At 40.2% G+C, this 12664-nt stretch overlaps 1 protein-coding gene across 1 annotated transcript in view; it reads right to left on the reverse strand.

Annotated features, from left to right (window-relative positions):
• The window catches only part of LOC131130997 (aminopeptidase Ey-like), a 43098-nt gene extending 35776 nt beyond the window's left edge, over positions 1-7322 (reverse strand). Inside the window, exon 1 of the mRNA XM_078798492.1 lies at positions 7132-7322. The gene's annotated coding sequence lies outside the window, so the exon portion shown is untranslated. The remainder of the gene's footprint in view (positions 1-7131) is intronic.
• Positions 7323-12664: the final 5342 nt, after the last annotated feature.

Raw genomic sequence — 12664 nt, forward strand, 5'->3', positions numbered from 1 at the left:
AATTCACTTTTCACCAATTAACTGCGATAAACGAGGGATTACTGTATAGAGATATCTGAGGCGGGTCAAAGGTCAGGCCACTGGGTACATGTTACATTGGAGGTACCTACTAAAAGGCCTGGTGACAGAAGGCAGCACAGTACAAAGAAAGGATCTGGCAATTTTCCCGGTTTTTCCATTAAGAATGGTCCTAATTGCTGACCGCCTCGTTGCTCCGTCCCGTGCTGGCAGGAGACGCACGAATGCATGTGTAATACTGACTTAAGTCGGCTATCATTTCCTTTTTTCTTTCTTATATTATTTCTTTTATTTCTTTCTTTCCGTCTGTCCTCCTTTCCGTTGGGGTGGTGTCTGAAAGGCCTAGCCATGTATAACAGATATGGTGGATTGTGAGTGGATCAGAGCAGATCATTGAGGTGAATGGCTTCAGGGAAATCTCTCATTCAGCTCAGAGTCAAAGCTTTCAAAGGAGTCCTGATATGGAAGAAATAAGGATATCCTTCCTAGCTGTTCCTTTCTTTTTTTTCAAGAGGGGTGGGGGGTGTCGGTCAATGTGTGTATGTGTGCACTTGCAGGATGTATCGCGTGGGCTGCTGACTTTGGTCCTTGTGAAATGATCAAACAAAGCAGAAGTAGGAAGTCAAATGAATGGTGTCATGCTGGGCGCCATGACCGTACCATAATGTGGGCTGTGTGCATTTGTGTCTGTACACGTTTGTCTGGATGAGAAAGTGAATTGGCGGAGAACTAAAATGGTCTTACAAACCTTTTGCTATATTTAAAAAAAAAAAAAAACTGAAAAGTTGTTACATTTTCTACATTGAATAGATGAGTGTTACCTTAAATAAAGTGGTACCAATCCTGGCAACAATCTGCCGCAAATAGGATAGAGGAAGGTCATCGTCCTGTGTGGTTTCTATGAACAGGTAAAACACACACACATCAAAATAATAACGATTGAAGGATTATCTAGCCGGAATCTGTCTATAGTGTCCCTACTCCAAAAAAGCTACAAACATGTGGATGTTTTGTTTGGGTACTGTTTGGCTATACGAGAACCAAGGCAAATTTCCAGGGTTCAAACCGCTACTCTTTGTCACACTTTGAATCCTGCGGCGATGGGATGTGGTTGTGTTCTGGTCTTGCTAACTCTTGTGTGTCTCCGGCAGGTTTTGGGAGACGGGATTGCTGCATGCTGAGGAAAACAGCACACTTTCAAGGGTTGATTACCTTGGTGCTGGGAGTGATGACAAAAAAAGAGAGTGAGCATAGCGGAGTTTGTGGTGAGGGAATTGCAGAGCTGTTTGGAAGACGACTTTAGTGCCGTTATTTCCCAGGAGGAGGATACGGACAGTAATGAATTACTTTTACGGTAATTCGACACTGTTAGGAAATTAAAATTCATTCATTTATTAATTTTCTACCGCTTATCCTCACAAAAAAATTACCACTTCCACACAGAATGAGGAAACTCAGACATACCATGGAAGTATCATCAGTAGACATGCAGTGTCAAAGGTAATGTAAACATTCATTCGTTTTCTACCGCTTATCCTCACTAGGGTCACGGGGGTGCTGGAGCCTATCCCAGCTGTCTTCAGGCGAGACTGGTCGCCAGCCAATCACAGGGCACATATAGACAAACAACCATTCACACTCACATTCATACCTATGGACAATTTGGAGTCGCCAATTAACCTAGCATGTTTTTGGAATGTGGGAGGAAAACGGAGTACCCGGAGAAAACCCACGCATGCACGGGGAGAACATGCAAACTCCACACAGAGATAGCCGAGAGTGAAATTAAAATTAAAAATTTTAAAATATTTCTGTGTAGCGTCTTTTTGTGTACTAAATATCCCATGTTACGACATGGACCCCTGCGGTGTACCAATCTATTTTTTTTCTTTAAATTCAGTGGGTGCGAATCTATCATCCAGAAATTACAATAATTTTTGTTGAAAACCAAATCCTATAAAACCAGGGTGTATGAAAAATGGAGTTATACTTATTGACGCGTACTGTACAATTTGTGGCATTTGTGTCATTTGTCTCAGCTTCAAACCCGACGTAGCTGTGACTTAAGCTGTGACTTAAGCTGTGATTTGTGTGGTTCAAGCATTTAGTTGAACAACACAACACTGTTAATTGTCACTATTCACACGCTGATGTAAACTAACGAGTGGTTAGCGGTTCGTTTGTAAAGCGGTTCGTCCACAGACCACACAGCTAGGAGACCAGGGTTCAATTCCACCCTCGGCCATCTCTGTGTGGAGTTTGCATGTTCTTCCCGTGCATGCGTGGGTTTTATCCGGAGACTCCGGTTTCCTCCCACATTCCAAAAACATGCTAGGTTAATTAGCGACTCCAAATTGTCCATAGGTATGAATGTGAGTGTGAATGGTTGTTTGTCTATATATGCCCTGTGATTGGCTGGCGATCAGTCCAGGGTGTACCCCGCCTCTCACCCGAAGACAGCTGGGATAGGCTCCAGCATTAGAAAATGAATGAATGAATGAATGTTTTCAATGGTGAAGGGACCAGTATTTAAAGCTAAATGAGATATTACAGTTTTTCCAAATTCTTAAAAAATTTCTTCACCCCCCCCCCCCTCCCATTTTCTGAAAAATGGGTTTGATACGACTGGATTAGCGGTTTCCGACTGGATTAGCTGCCCAGACATAATAGGGTCCTGTAGGAAACCAGATCACACCACACACGCATGTGTGGACTGTGCATCTAGAACGTGTGCCTGTGGGACTTGTGTGTCCGCATGCAGGGAGCAAAGAGGCAGGCTAAAAGGGCCGAAAGCCACCAAAGATCAAGAAGAGAGGAGCAGCAGGAAGCTGACTAGTCACTCTATCCCAGCCCTCTCTGTCTGTCTTGGGCAGACGGTGGGATGAAGGGAGAGAGTTGAAGTTAAAAAAGAAAAATCAAAGGCTAAACCGGGGATTAGTCTTGGGTGGGGAGGGGGTGGGCTGTATGTGAAGGGTGGTTTGAATTTAAAGAGTGTCAAAGAGGCACACCGAGGATGATTTTCAGTGCAAAGTAATGTATGTGCAGTTGATGTGTTTGTCTCATTTGCGAACCTTGACCTTGATAGTAAAAAACAAATCAAGTACACAGTAGGGAAATGCCCCGCTGATTTTTGGAAGTTTGCCGTCGTACAAAAATGTGATTAGTCAAGAACCTTTATGGTTCTTGGTTCTTTAACCAGAGAAATATTTTTTATATGTATTTAATTGAGTCATAATATAATTGGTCTACACTGATCTGCTTCTGAGGTAAAAGTGGCTAAATATAATTTATTTTGATAAGATTGACTGAAAATCGACTCCGGTTTCCTCCCACATTCCAAAAACATGCTAGGTTAATTGGCAACTCCAAATTGTCCATAGGTATGAATGTGAGTGTGAATGGTTGTTTGTCTATACTATGTGCCCTGTGATTGGCTGGCCACCAGTCCAGGGTGTACCCCGCCTCTCGCCCCAAGACAACTGGGACAGGCTCCAGCACCCCCACGAACCTCATGAGGATAAGCGGTAGAAAATGAATGAATGACTGAAAATCAATTAATCCACTAATATATTAAATATATAAGATATTAAAGACTTGAGGAGGTTTGCCACCAGCTGCTTATAATTACCTGCTTTGTAGTTTCCAAGAAAAGTCCATTTCTAATACTATTCATGAAATTACTCAACACGCATGCATTTTGTCCACTTCCAAGATAGAGTTTTGAAAATGAAAAACAAACATTTTATGTCAAAGCACTAGAAAAATTAATGCATACAAAGACTTATAAATAAATAACCACTGAGACCGCATTGTAGACCTGCATGAGACAAGAATGGGCTACGAGATCATCAACAAGAAGCTTGGTGAAAAACGGACCACTTTGCCACTCGGTACAAGTCTTCTTCCAGACCATAGAAAAGTGGAAACATATCCAAATACAGTATCTTTGAACTGGGCCATTCCGAGCCAAACAACAAAAACTTATGCAGAACACTTTTTAGTTCACAACTTGACACTAATGCATTTGGCTTCAGAGCAATTTTAAGCCATAAAAACAGCCACTAGGTGGCAGCAGTGCAATTGAAAATACCTTGGCAGAGATCGTGCGGATGTAAAAAACATACATGACAGAAAAGAGGAAGTTGGAGATCATGGAGGAGTGTAGCGTGCAGACGTTTACGCATTGTTGCGCACATCATCACTAGAGTCGTGGGGGGTGCTGGGGCCTATCCCAGCTGTCTTCGAGCGAGAAGGGGGGGGGGGGGGGTACACCCTGGACTGGTCGCCAGCCAATCACAGGGCACATATAGACAAACAACCATTCACACTCACATTCATACCTATGGACAATTTGGAGTCAACAATTAACCTAGCATGCATATTTTTCAAATTCAATGAACATAATTTGTATGAGTGAATTAATTTGACTGTCAAGATGGCGTATACCCAAGCTCAAAAATCGGACTTTCAGACAAAACAGAAGTGTGATCAGTCTCACTTTATAATAAAGGTACACAAAAATACAGTAGGAACTAATGAAGAACCAATGAGTAGATAGGTGCAGCAATCCTCATTAACTACTACAACTTTGTGTACCTTATTGTAAAGTGTTACCATGTGATCCAGTGGGCCACTTTCATATATTTTTAATTTTGTTTTTATTTTACATTTTGCCTTGATGCTCTATTTTTCACATTTTTGCTGTTTTATTTGTCCTGTGGGCCAATAAAATACAAGCTGCAGGCCGCAAATAGACACCCCTGGTCTAAGGTGTATTTGAAAACTAAATAACAGATTATTTTTAGATCTCTTATAGAAATCCCCGTTATTATTCAGCGTCCCTTGAACTAAATTTGGATGTTTTATACATATCCATATTCACATGGTTTCCTTGTAAATTGTTGTTTATGTGTAAGTATTTTCAATGACCCAACCTAAAGTCCTTTCAACTGTCCGTTTTTTTGGATTTTCTAACTGCACACAAAATAATTCCGCTCCCAACATATGCTCTTTTGAGTACTTCATGTGAAACCCGATGCCTCCGAGGCACAATATTGTATTTGTCACGGACTAAGTGGGGAAACACCTGATTGAAATGCCATCACAACAATGATGTCAATCAGTCAATAAACAGCAGCATGCATGAATGTACGGCAACAGAATCGCTCTGTTTGCTGATCCGTGTGAGAAAGCATGTTCCTCGGCGTATGCATATATAAGCCTGCTATACACTTTCAGTTACAACACTGTTCTCTCACACTCTCTCTCCCTCTCGCTCACACACACACCCACACCCACAGGGACACTGAAAAGGCAGAGTCCCTTTTTTTCCCTGTTATGCAAATAACATCAGCCCTTAAAATGGTTTGAGTGAGAATTAAACGTGAATTAAATGAGGCTTGGCTCTTTTCTCTCCATTCTATCTGAATAAGGCAAAGCCCCGTCACCATGGGAGATCCCCACGCTGTTGCCATGCCTGTTATGGGATTGACAAGACAAGAAGTGACATAAATACCGTAGCCAGTGTTCAATCCAATTATGTGGCGTGGTCCACTTCAATACCTGGTAGTCATGCAGAGTTGCGCTGGCGTCCTTGCATTCAGCCTAAGAAATTAGACTGCTTGTATTCAGCGTCAAGCCTCTTGCTAACCTTAGTCGCTTCACCTCCGTTATAGCTCAGAGTCTGTGCCCTCAACTCTGAGCTCAACCCATCAGGCGAATAAAAGGCTTTTGGGACAACTTGCTTCCCCTAGCTCACTCAAACTTTAGAGGCAAAAGAAAGTCTAGCGTCATCAAAGGGCCTACGTTGCCATCAAAATGAATAGCTATTGATGTATTTATATACACAGAGTGAAGAGAAGCAGAAAAGAAATGTTTATTTCGAGAAATGGACCATTTCTGTCTCGCGTCACTCAATGCTCTTGGACCTAGTACACGGGTACAGATTGGCGAGGTCATTTTCTTTTTCATTCATTTTCGGTGGGACAAGGTGATGGAGTCACCAAATATTATTAAGAAATTTGCAGTATTTGACAAAAAATGTTCTGTTTTGTTTACCACAGCCAACACACCCTATGTTGGTAATTACTTATGCACCACTGTAAAAAAAAAAAAAATCCCATTATTTTTACATGTTTATGCTTCACTTGTAATGTTTTTTGCCATGCATTGAAAGTTGTTGAGGCTGCACGGTGTGAAGCGGTTAGTCCACAGACCACACAGCTAGGAGACACGGGTTCTATTCCACTCTCTGTGTGGAGTTTGCATGTTCTCCTCATGCATGCGTGGATTTCATGATTAAATGTTTATTTTCCCAGCAGGGCATCCTGTCGGGAATAACGCACCACGTGACTACTCTGTTGTACATGCCGCCTCAAGTTTAACTTCATTACAATATTAATAAATTACATTGCATACTTTGATGAAATTAAAGAAATGCAATAAAGAAATCTGATTTTTGATGTCATTTTTATTTTGAGGATTCGAAAAAACACCAACAAAATGGAACGTGCATAATGTGCCCCTTATCTGGGCAATAAAACTGCATTCATAAAAAATAAAACAGCAGCCTTTTGAAATGGTAAAGTATATAAAATCAAATTAATACAGTTTAAGTTTGATTTCTGTGCAAATGCCATGCAAGTCAGTGCAAGGGTAAAACGCAGCAGCTGTCCTCTTCTCTTTTGACACGCAACCAACGTAGCTATCCTGGTGTTACCTTGTCAGGTAGGTAGATGAATAAAGTATCTACCAAACCAACGTAGCTATCCAAAAGCTGTTATTCAGCTGCGAACCGTAGTAAGGTCGACCTGACTTCCGAAGAGAAGGAAAATGTTACTTCCAACCAAACATTATTTTAACATTCCACCCCACCACCGAGGCATTTCACACCGAACGAATTTCCTGGTTCAAAGGTCATGCACGTTCACCCTACATAGCTGTCCAAGGCAAATGCCTGTAACACTCGGACACGAGCAACAAAACACATTAATATTTGAAATAATATTTGAAAGTGTCATTCCAAATATATACTAACGAAAATGAAAAAAAACACTTTATAAAAACAGCCACTTTGTTACTAAATATGTGCCTATAACAGGATAGTGTTCTTACCCGTTTAATGTGACTTCTGTTTTCGGACATGACTGGTCAGCTTCTCGACATCGGGCATGTAAGATGAATGCAATAAATGCAAATGATTCGGTCCAAGAAACGTTTAATCCTCTGTTCTCATCAGTTATTTTTCTCTTTTTCCCTTTGGGATCCATGGCCCATCACACAGCCACCGGTTTGTTTACAGCCACCTGCCTGGCATCCCGCCCTGCTGATAGAAAAGTGTGTCGCAAGTTATGACGTAAATTTTCGTTGACAGAAATATTGAAATGTAATATTTACTCTACACATTTTTACAGCATTGGAAAACGTTAAGAATGTTTGTCCTCTTACAGAAACCATATTAAAACAAACAATATATTTCCTTACTCCATCTTTTTCCATTTTTAAACATTTTTCAAAAAGCTCCAGGAGCCACTAGGGCGGCGCTAAAGAGCTAGGGGCATTAAGAATGTGACCTCTTAACTGGTAGCCTCAGTATTGGATCACTCACAGCCAAAAAGTGAATAATCAAAAGTAAATAATCATCGATGCATACCCAGTCAGGCTGCAAAGTGTTGGATGTGAGCATATAGGCCTCATTTGTGGATGTTGGAGCTTTATACAAACCTCATGGAGCCCGTTTCTGACTGTTTGAGCAGAAACATTCCCTTGTGGCATGCTGGAGGTCATTTGGCAGTTTACCACCTGTTCCTTCTTGCGAAAACAAGCAGAAAGCGTTCCTGCTGCTAAGTTGTTGTCCTTTGACAGCCCTCTCCGTACTGGCCTGTATACTGTCCCCTCCATGCTCTTGACACCACAGTATTAATAATAGGATAAGAACAAAACATACAAAAATAATTCTGGATAATACATGTCAACATAACAAGTCAATACATGTGGATGGTATTAGTGTAATCACAATCAAATGTCTTTCATGTCATTGCCACATCATTTATTTACATTACGTCAAATAGACGGTGTAGACATTGAAAGGGTGAAGGAAAATACATTTCTGGGGATCACAATAGATGAAAATATGAGCTGAAAACCTCATATTACAAATATACAACATAAGGTGGCCAGAAATATTTCAATATTGAACAAAACAAAATTTGTTCTCAATCAGAAATCACCCCACACTCTTTATTTCTACCATATCTTACTTATTGTGTGGAAATATGGGGTAATAACTATAAAAGCAATTTTCACTCGCTAAATGTACTGCAAAAAAAGTCAGTAAGGATAATTCATAATGCCGCCTACATAGAACATACTAACTCCTTATTTCTAAAATCACAAATACTTAAACTTGCTGATATAGTTCATCTTCAAACAGCTAAAATAATGCATAAGGCTAAAAAATAACCAATTAGCTAAAAATGTCATCCAATACTTCTCTACAAGAGAGGAGAAATATGATCTCAGGGAAGAACTACATTTGAAACACTTATTTGCTAGGACTACGTTAAAAAGCCATAGCATTTCAGTATGTGGAATCAAACTATGGAATGGATTGAGTAAGACCCTCAAACAATGCACAAGGATGAGCCAATTCAAGAAACAATACAAGCAGTTGATGTTTGCTAAATACAAGGATGAAGAGTCTTGAACCAGTCATGATGTGCTATATATATCACTATATTGACACTTACTATGGTACCCATTATGTAATTGGATGCTCATATTACCTTATACTTCAGTACGTGAATATAACTATATTAGGAAAGCAGGAAGTGAACAAATGTAACAGTTACTGATTGTAAAAGTACCAGATGGAGGGGTAGGATTTAATAAGCTTTGCTTCTTCCTACTCCTTTTGGACATGTGGAACTGTGACCTGATTATGTGATGCATTCAATTGTAATCTGATGCATGTTCAAATGAAATAAAACCATTACCATTACATTGGTACTCACATTTTATTCTGAATGGGTTCAGTTCCAATTCCAAAAGGATGAGGCTACAAGTGGTAAAAACAACAATAATAAATAAAAAAAAAAAAAACGCAGAATAGCAATGGTGTGACTATTAGTGTAGGACAGTCAGTTTTCCAGTGTACTGCAAACATGTCGTCTTCCCACAGGACAGCCAGTCAACAAGTGAATGTACTACAGCAACAAGTTGTGAGACCTGTGTCACTTCCCTCATTCTGTTGACGAAACCCAAAATGGAAACCGAACTTGACAACCAAATCGATGTCCTTCCTGGCGACTGTTCTGCACTTGGCATGTGTGCGAACCCCAGGATCCATTTCAACCACAGACATCTACAAGATCCCATTCTAAACAACCTGCCAGGTGCTTTAAGCCTCCTGCTAAACGGTATTGAACATTATGAGATTAGAGCAGAATGGCCTTTGAATGGAAGAACGGAAGCTTTTAAATAGCAAAGATTGTAGAACGGTGATGCGATGCTCTTAGCTCCCATGACCGATTTACAACTAATGAGCATTCAACGAGCATGCCACATGTCACCAGCACTGCAATGATGGGGGAACACAGAGGCTTGTTATTTCTCATACCAATCTGCAACACAGTCTTAATTACTTCGGTGTACTTTTATTTTGTTGTATGCATGAATTGAAAGGGCGAGGGACATTCTCACACTCTGACATTGATGAAAATTCATGGGGTCGATCAGAGACTAATGAGCATTTCACAGTTTGCTGTATTAATAATGGCTGCGTACAACAACTTCTTTGCTGAGGTGTGAGACTGAATAATCCTGTAAATTAAAAACATATATGTTATTTTTAGATATTATATTGTAGTGTACACATAAACTGACAAAATAGTATCAGTGTTCCCAGTAATATTACTCGGCACATAACTTACAAACACGTCTCTCGTCCGGCACTTCCTCATTCTTACTAGATGACAGTGAGGGGCATTCACGGACACTCCAAACATCACAACGTCTTTATGTGCAGTATATGTGGTATAAATAAACAGAAATACAAAGAAAAAGAGTATGTGGATGTTCTTATCAGTCACTCACTTAACTTACTGCAGAAGCTCAATTTGCTGCATTAAGTATGTGGTGTCTTTGAACGCAACCCATCATGGGATTTCAAATTTCAGTCCATTTGTAGCTCTTACATACAAATACTGTATGTATAATACTGTCTTTGGGCATGTTGGCCTCACAGCTAGGAGACCCGAGTTCAATTCCACCCTCGGCCATCTTTGTGTGGAGTTTGCATGTTCTCCCCGTGCATGTGTGGGTTTTCTCCGGGTACTCCGGTTTCCTCCCACATTCCAAAAACATGCTAGGTCAATTAGCGACCCCAAATTGTCCATAGGTATGAATGTGAGTGTGAATGGTTGTTTGTGTATATGTGCCCTGTGATTGGCTGGCGACCAGTCCAGGGTGTACCCCGCCTCCTGCCCGAAGAGAGCTAGGATAGGCTCCAGCATAACCCCAAAGTGGAAATCATGTCCTGTCATTTGTCTTTCAGTTCATAAAGTACAGGAAAAATTGACATATTACAAACATAATAGCAAATAATGATTACTTATGATTAATTTGTTTGAAAACTGTGATTCAGTCAATAACAATAACAACAGCGAGGAATGATGGAATTAATTGCACAGCACTAAAACCTCATATAAGACATGATTTAAAGATTTCAAAATTCAAATTCAATGCTAACCCATGATTTTGATGTTCTGAGTCGTAATTTTATGACAAATTTTAACAAAATTCTCTGTCTGCGTACATCCCCATGTCAGACAAAAGGTATCGTATTTGGTTTTCTTTTTCAGTGCACATTACATTGAGAAAACAGGTGCATTGTGGAGGACTCACTCTCGCTCCATCTTTCTGTCTGTCTCTCTCTCTCTCTCTCTCTAAGCAGCTTTGTTGGTTGGCTTGTCTCCCTCTCAGCGAGGTGATGTTTAATGGAAAGTTAATATGGTTTTAATGCTTGTCGCTGCTCTTTGACACTCAGGGCCCCACTAATCCACTCTGTTCCACACTGCCTGAAAACAGATGCACTGGCGGAGAGTGAGAGAGAGAGCGCACAAAGAATAGAGAAAACATCACCTCATATATTGATTTACTGAGAAAAATATTGGGTGGAAATACTCTCATTTTACATTGTCTCTGACTAGTATGTGTGCTTACAGTCAGCCTGACTGAAGAATATCCTGGATCACCCCTTTAGTTGAGCTGCCACGGGGGCCTTTGGTGGGTCTCTTTTGATGCACCGAGCTTCCGTTTCCTCATCTCTGTCGCTACCAATCACACTGCAGGAGAAAGACAGTTCACAACGGTTTGAAAACAAAAATAGAAGTGATTTATTTTGTATTGCATTTTATACTGTATTTTTTTTATTAGGAAAAAGTCCTCGTGGGTGCTGATCCCAAGCTGGAATTGGAATAGGAATGCTGCGTCCGGAAGGTTATGCGGGGTATAAACTAAACCAATTTGAGGAGCTATTCTACTTAGAAATATTGCAAAGATGTATTGTGGATCATCATGAAAAGGATGTTATATTGAGCCATGTAGTTACGCCACCATGGTGGCACCCCTCGTCAAGGCCCGTCAAGGGTTAATGCATTGACATGAGTGTTAACTAGCTATTACTTCCCCCAGAGACACAGCATCACTTGTCTGGCCCTCTTTGCATGCGTTATCAATTGAGGCGGTCGATGTTGTAGGACTTGTAGAGGCTAAGAGCTTTAAAAAGAGTCTTGACTGGTGTTTAATTCACTAACAGCTGTTACGTTGGTTAAGAATCGAGGAGCAGGCTGTTCTGTCTTTCGACCCAGGAGGAGAAATTAGTTCTGCCGATGCCCACTTTCCCTCCCAGACAACCATCTGCTCTACTTCAATACAAAAGAGGGATTTTCTGAAGGAATAAAATGCTTTGAAAGTAATAATTTCTCGTTCTCTCCCTTTGAAAGGAGTTTTAGTTAAAGTGTTGTATTTCCCAGCAGGGCAAGCGCTCAGCAAATCATCTGCACATTTAATTATATAGGCTCCTTTTGTTCAAGTGTGGATCCTTTCATCATGACGCCCTCATTATGAAGGTATGTATAGAACTTAAAATCACATTTCAGTGTAAAAAGGCTTTGAAATACTGTATATCAGAAAAAAAACACAGTATATGTCGTAATAGTGCTTACGATATTTGCCATTTTTATCATAATGTGCATTTTTTGGCCTTTTTCTGGCTTTCCCACTCTCATCATTAGTTTTATTTCGCTCCAGGGTTATATTTTAGACTTTAAATCCACATGTTTTGTATTGGGATTATTTTGTAATTGCAATAATGTTTTCATTTTATGTTCAATATCACATCATTTGGAAAACAACCCCAGTTGAGCAAAGTGCTGTACAAAAAGAAATGACATTAAAACAGTGCCAATACAAAGTCAATTACATAAAATGGATCAAATAAAAATGAATATTTTTCTATCAAGATGCTGATTAGACAGCACAGCAGAGGTGTGCCTTCAGTTGGCCACAATAAAAGGTCACCCCCCCCACCAAAAAAGATGTTGAAAATAGTGCCAATACAAAGTCAATTACATAAAATGTATGATGG

The sequence above is a fragment of the Doryrhamphus excisus genome, linkage group LG1 (assembly GCF_037039965.1).
Source record: "Doryrhamphus excisus strain RoL-2023G ecotype Guam linkage group LG1, RoL_Dexc_Guam_v1.1, whole genome shotgun sequence".
Lineage (NCBI taxonomy): Eukaryota > Metazoa > Chordata > Actinopteri > Syngnathiformes > Syngnathidae > Doryrhamphus > Doryrhamphus excisus.